Genomic DNA, 7500 nt, shown 5'->3' with positions numbered 1-7500 from the left:
TTAAACTAGAATGCGAAACCTTAATTAAAAATGCTAACAACCAAAACATCAAATGTCTGTTTTTCATAAGCTTGGTGGAAAAACAGCCACGTCCGAGAAGAGTCTTGCTTTAGTGCTAAGTTCTGACCGCTGTCCAGCGGCCGCGCTGTTGGTGCCTGATCAGAGATTCTGGTTGAACGATTCTCAATGTTTCTGTGTGTAGAAATATTTATACCAGAAGCGGGGGTATGTCTAGTGGGCGGGGCTCATACCTGCTCAGCCTTGCTGTGACTGGCCGATGCGAAGGCCTCAGGGGGGTAGGGATGTCTGTCGAAGCCGCAGTCCAGCGTGCCGGGGAAGGGGGGCTCCCCGCGGAGCTGCTTCCGAGGGGTGCTGCCCACGCTGCCCTGGGAGTCCACACTCAACCGGCAGCTCTCCTGATCACCTGAGAGAGAGATGGGGGGCAATTAGGGTCAGAGAGGAAACGCAGTTCAGGACCACAGAGAGAGGAGGAAGGGAAGGAGAGATAGATGGATAGATACAGGCAGATAGATGGATGGATGGATGGTACTCAACTTTATAAGTTTCCCACAGTAAAAGCACAGCACAGTGTAATAAAGCACAGTGAAAGCATTGTAAAGCACAGAGAGGTCTGGTAAAGCATAGGGAAGCATTGTAAAGCACAGAGCGGTCTGGTAAAGCACAGGGAAGCATTGTAAAGCACAGAGAGGTCTGGTAAAGCATAGGGAAGCATTGGAAAGCACAGAGAGGTCTGGTAAAGCATAGGGAAGCATTGGAAAGCACAGACAGGGAGAGTGAGGGACAGACAGACACACACACACACACTGTGTTGTTCAGACACACTATAGTGACAGGAGCACGAAGGAGAACGGGAGAGGGGGCACACGCGCTACGGGTCGTCCGGCACTACCTCATCCACCGTTCGGCTCGCTCAGCCCTCACCCCACTGAGACTCCCCCCCAGTGACGCCTCGACCCCTTTGGGGGGGGGGGGGAACGTACTCTGACTACAGACTAGCCCGGCCATTGCATCTAGTCAGGCGTCATTGAGCACCGTACTGCTGACAGACAGCCTCCCATTGCACAGCAGCGTCACCCATTTCCAGGTTTTACTAACTCCAGTGTGTCTCGGTAACAATCTCAGGTAGACTCTTTGAGGCAACTTGATTCATCAAAACCACGCTGTAATGATTCTTAATGACATCACCAAGAGGATGACCAAAGTTCAGCCAATAAAAATGTGGCTATTAATCAGGCACACGTGAGCTTGCTATCTCCACACACTGGCTCATCAAGGCGATAGTAAAACCAGCCTTCCTAACATCCCTGCTATTATAATGATTATTATTACTAGCGTCTGCTAAATAACTCATTCATAATAATAATAATATTGTTAGTAATAACAGCAGTGCTCACTCATGCCATGTCCGGGGTTCAAGTCCTTGCCCTCCAGGGGCAGGATGAAGGGTTGCTGCACTTTGGTTCTGATGATCCGGTTGACGGAGCTCACACTGGGCACCGTGTCGCTGTCGCACACCCCTTCCGCCAGGAGCCGGTCCCGGATCTCCCACGCGAACATCGTGGGATTCTGGCGCTTGTACTCGGCGATCTTGTCCACCACTTTGGGCGTGGCCACCTTGGGCTTGGAGCCGCCAATCACCCCTGGTTTGATGCTTCCTGTCTCGTAGGCGGATCAGCCATACACCCCTGGTATCCTGATAGGAGGTTCATTAATTAGATTTCCGAGGGAGAGGGAGAGGGGAGCGGGGAGGGCGCAGGCTAAGTTAGTGATGTTTTCATAGGACTTCCCCACCCAAGTCCGGAATTGGACGTATGTCCCCCCGGTGTGCAGTATTAAACGTAGGGTCAGTTCTTGCACAGGGTCAGATCAATAGTCGTGGTCTCTCAGGCGAGGAGCTCTGTCCCGGAATGGGGGGCATCCCCAGTGAGAGGTTACGCCTGGCACCTATCCTTGACACATTCTATGGTCAGCACTGACTGACATCCGCAGTCGCCTTACCCCCCTCTCTCCAGTGTCAGAGAGTCGGGTAGCCCGCGGTACAATTGTCTTCTCGCTCCTCTCCACAGTTTGCCTCCTTCCCCCTCTCTTCCCAGTCCCTTCCCCCCTCTCTCTCTCAGCCCCCCCAGATTCTCCGCTCCTCTCACAGTTCCTCTCTCTCCCTCCACTCTCCCAGTCCCCCCGTGGCTCACCTGCCCAGTATCTTGCTGACACAGCCGTGACTGACCCGTAGCTGGCGAGAGATGTCACAGGGCCGCACGCCCTGGTGCGCCATGTCCACAATGCGCTGGCGGATCACCTCCGGCAGAGGCCGTCCGTTCACAAACATTCCACCTAGTTGATTAAGACCACCATGGCCTGGGGGGGAAGGGGAATAGAGATATGAGTCAACAAGCCTCGGAGACACAGGAGCACGGGCACGCAGACAGACACACAGGAGCACAGGGGCACCCAGACAGACACACAGGAGTACAGACACACGCGGACAGACACACCGGAGCACAGGGGCACGCAGACAGACACACAGGAGCACACGGCACAGGGGCACCCAAACAGACACACAGGAGCACAGGGGCACGCAGACAGACACACAGGGGCACGCAGACAGACACACAGGAGCACAGGGGCACGCGGACAGACACACAGGAGCACAGGGGCACGCGGACAGACACACAGGAGCACAGGGGCACGCGGACAGACACACAGGAGCACAGGGGCACGCAGACAGACACACAGGAGCACAGGGGCACCCGGACAGACACACAGGAGCACAGGGGCACGCAGACAGACACACAGGAGCACAGGGGCACCCAGACAGACACACAGGAGCACAGGGGCACGCAGACAGACACACAGGAGCACAGGGGCACGCAGACAGACACACAGGAGCACAGGGGCACACAGACAGACACACAGGGGCACGCAGACAGACACACAGGAGCACGCAGACAGACACACAGGAGCACAGGGGCACACGGACAGACACATGGGGGCACGCAGACAGACACACAGGAGCACAGGGGCACCCAGACAGACACACAGGAGCACAGGGGCACGCGGACAGACACACAGGAGCACAGGGGCACACAGACAGACACACAGGAGCATAGGGACACGCAGACAGACACACAGGAGCACAGGGGCACACAGACAGACACACACACAGGGGCACCCAGACAGACACATGGGGGCACAGGGGCACCCAGACAGACACACAGGAGCACAGGGGCACGCAGACAGACACACAGGAGCACAGGGGCACGCAGACAGACACACAGGAGCACAGGGGCACGCAGACAGACACATAGGGGCACGCAGACAGACACACAGGAGCACAGGGGCACGCAGACAGACACACAGGGGCACACAGACAGACACACAGGGGGACAGGGGCACAGGGGCACACAGACAGACACACAGGGGCACAGGGGCACGCAGACAGACACATGGGGGCTTGCAGACAGACACACAGGAGCACAGAGCCACACAGACAGACACTCGGGGGCACAGGGGCACACACACAGACACACAGGAGCACAGAGCCACGCAGACAGACACTCGGGGGCACGGGCATGCAGACAGACACACAGGAGCACAGAGCCACGCAGACAGACACTCGGGGGCACAGGGGCACGCAGACAGACACACGGGCACAGGGGCACGCAGACAGACAGGCAGACATTGAAAAAAACATGCGGTCAAAAAGTTTGTCATTGAATTAAGTTTTGTTTAGTGTTTCTAAATTCAGCACTGTTGAATGTTTATGATGGATCACACAGCTACACAAACAAACACAAAATACTTTTCTTTCTTGTAGAGACTAGAAACAGTGGACACACACACACACACACACACACACACACACAGAGGTACACAACGCCCTTAGTTTACTCAAGGGACGATTCCTCCACACACAGCCGCTAGGTTTTGACCTTGAGAAGAATAACCCAGAGAGCTGCCCCGCCGTCCGCAGCGTGCAGTGAGGTACACTGAACCCTCTGTAGGGGTACACAGTCCTCATGCGGTCGCAGCGAGACCTGCCCCTGGATCGCCTGGCTGGTTGCAAGCGAGGGCGGTTTAGAGCAAGTTCTTTTGATTTGCAGCGTTCGGGAAGAGTGACTCGTTTGATCGTGCAAAGATTAAACCGGCGCTTTGATTTAACCCCTCAGAGCGCAGCGCCTTGAGAGAGATGTTTCAAACCGGCGGCACGGCCGTGCGCGCCCACGGCTTACCCAAGTCCGACACCTTTTCGTTTTTTAAAATTGTATTTACATGTATTAATGTATTGGTTTATTAATAACGTGTTTTTCTTGTTTGTTTTAAAACCCGATCTCCTTTTAAACCATTTGCAATCGGTGCTAGCAGAGCCGAGAGCCCGCAGTTCCGCTGCGTTTAGCACGCCTTGGTCAAGGGACAGCGTGTTTTGAAAACAAACAGTCCAGGTGCATGCAAGCATGTGATGCCATGGTAACCAAACCCACCTTGGAATATATGAATGTGCTTATGATGTCGTGTACTCCACAGTTAACGATTAAGAACACATGAAAGTTTACAAACGAGAGGAGGCCATTCGCGCCGAGAGCACCGCAGTTCGCTGCGTTTAGCCATGTCTAACGCCTTAGTCAAGAAGCAGGGGCGTGTTTTGAAAAAACAAAACAGGGTGAGTCCAGGTTGGCATGGCAAGCATGTGGATCCATAGTAACCAACCCGCTTGGAATATATGAATGTGGGCTTATGATGTCGTGTACTCCGAGCATTAACGATTAAGAACACTATGAAAAGTTACAAAAGAGAGGAGGCCATTCGCCCATCTTGGCTCGTTTCGGTTGTTAGTACTTATTGATTTTGGTTGTTAGTAGTTTATTGATCCCAGAATCTCATCAAGCAGCTTCTTGAAGGATCCCAGGGTGTCAGCTTCAACAACATTACTGGGGAGTTGATTCCAGACCCTCACAATTCTCTGTGTAAAAAAAAAAAAAAAAGTGCCTCCTATTTTCTGTTCAGAATGCCCCTTTATCTAATCTTCACTTGTGACCCCTGGTCCTTGCTTCTTTTTTCAGGTTGAAAAAGTCCCCTGGGTCGACATTGTCAATACGTTTTAGGATTTTGAATGCTTGAATCAGATCACCGCGTCGTCCTCTTTGTTCAAGACTGAACAGATTCAATTATTTTAGCCTGTCTGAATGTGACATGCCTTTTAAGCCCCGGAATAATTCTGAATGCTCTTCTTTGCACTCTTTTCTAGAGCAGAAATACCCAATTTTTGTAGCAAGGTGACCAGAACTAAACACAATATTCAAGAGAAGTTTTACTAATGCCTAAATATAAATCTATAATAACTATATCTAAGGGGGTTTTTTTTTTATATATATATATATAAATATTTATATATATATATAGATCTATATAAATATAAATATATATATATATATATAATATATATACACTACACAATTTTTAAAAAATTGAGCATTGTTAGAAAAATCCTAAATGTGTATTTATGTATTTATTTATGTTATATATTCATATTTACTGAATTAAGAAAAAGAAGACTAACCGCTCATGTCGCATCTAGCTAGCATTTTATGGCTAACGGCCTGGGGTTTACTGAACTCCGCGCCATTCTCCCACATGCTAGCGCCCCTGGCCCGGGCAGCGACCCTTTGCTCCGGCGCTCCGCGGTTCCTATGGAAAGGAACACAGAAAGAAACACGTTATAGACGCGAGTCCTGACCGGGCGGGGATTCCTTAAACGGGGAACGGTGCGATGTAACTCGGGTAGTGCATTGCAACGACGTGCCATGCAAACTCCAAGACGGGTTTGCCAGCGGAGAAAATGCAACGCCGGGCATGCCTAACCCTTATCAAATGTCCTATTCCTAAACAGTATTTTTATTATGATTTTGTTAGCTGTGGAGATTTCACAATCTGGAACACATATATGTTCCACATCAAATTAGATTTGGAAGTGTAAGATTTGCGTCTAATGTTATGCTTAGGTGGGCGGGGATTCCTTAAACGGGGAACGGTGCGATGTAACTCGGGTAGTGCATTGCAACGACGTGCCATGCAAACTCCAAGACGGGTTTGCCAGCGGGTGGATGGGAATATTTTACAGGATAGGCATTGTAATAAAATAAACTAAAACAACGACATCAAAGTGTTAGACCTGTGTATAATACAGCGTGTATTAATAAACCTCACAGTGTAACGCGATACAATACGAACGTGTTTTAAATCTGTTTAATAAGATCAGTTTCATTAGGGGTGTATAACCGTAACGCATAAGAGCAACATACGAACGTTTTTTAAAAAAATCTGTTTAATAAAGACAGTGGATAAGGTCCTACACCAGCATTATATTATTATTATTATTATTATCTATTATTATTATTATTATTATTATTATTATTATAATATCGGGTGTAAGACACTGTTATAGTTATTCCCCCCCTCGGTAACAGCCCTGTTGCCCTATTGCCCTGGTGCTCTGTTGCCCCGTGTAAGTCTTCTGTAGGTAAGTCAGCCGGGTCCGCTGAGTGCGGGCGCTGCTCTAATGCAATTACGGACCCTGACGGCTGGCAGTGTCCCGGTCCCCCGGGCTGTTAGCCGGGTCAGCCCCGGTGGTGTGAGGCGGCGCACCGTGGCTGGCGCGTCTCCGGGGGCGTCTGTTGCTGGCCGTGCTCGACTCAGTTGGGGGGGGGGGGAGGGCTTTTGTCCTTACAGACTTGTGGCGCGTCGTGTGTTGATAGCGAGCTTTTTCTCATTCTTCTCTCCGTGACTGCGACCTCACCGGAGCTTCTCGACAGGGTTCGCGTTCTTTAATGTAATTATTTTATGCATAATGTGTGTTTTTGTTGTTGCTGGATTTTATAGTAAAAAATACGTTAGGCTTATAAAAGGTCGCATCTGCATAGTCTTCTTACTTTCTTTCTTATCTCCTGCGTTAGTTTGAAGTTGTTTGATTATTTTTATTATTTTAAAATAACTGTGTTCATTTCATAATAAAAATAATTAATTTTCGTTCTATTCCTCCTGTTGCTCAACATAGCGATTGTCATTTTAAGTTTCTCACCTCCCACTTCCACTCAACCTCACTCTGTCCCATGCTTTCCCCCCTCACTGCGTCTCTCAAAATCGCTCATCATAATCTTTGTCATCTTCCTTCATTTCAGTCCATCCCTTCATCCTTCTTAAATCTCAAGATGGTCGTCTCATCGTCCACTCCTCTCTCCTGCACTCTAGTCGACGAGTAGATGGTCACACAATGTCCAGAGCCTTTCCTCTAGCTTCCCTCATGATCCATCATCTCTCTTCGCCAAGTCTTCTCGCCTTCTGCTCTTCATCTCTTGTGTCAACCATCGGCCCACTAATTTCCAAAACAAGGCCTTTCTTTACTGCGTCCTCTCATTTAATTGGAAAACCAATTGTTTACGTCTGGGTTTTAGTTGCCTCACCATGCGCCGCTGCAACACACACACA

At 49.9% G+C, this 7500-nt stretch overlaps 1 pseudogene; it reads right to left on the bottom strand.

The window, feature by feature from the left end:
* LOC121303008 overlaps positions 1–7126 on the bottom strand; it is an 11422-nt pseudogene extending 4296 nt beyond the window's left edge.
* Positions 7127–7500: the final 374 nt, after the last annotated feature.

The sequence above is a fragment of the Polyodon spathula genome, chromosome 31 (genome assembly GCF_017654505.1).
Source record: "Polyodon spathula isolate WHYD16114869_AA chromosome 31, ASM1765450v1, whole genome shotgun sequence".
Lineage (NCBI taxonomy): Eukaryota > Metazoa > Chordata > Actinopteri > Acipenseriformes > Polyodontidae > Polyodon > Polyodon spathula.
The sequence above is the reverse complement of the archived record's forward strand: the minus strand, read 5'-3'. Positions and strand labels throughout refer to the sequence as shown.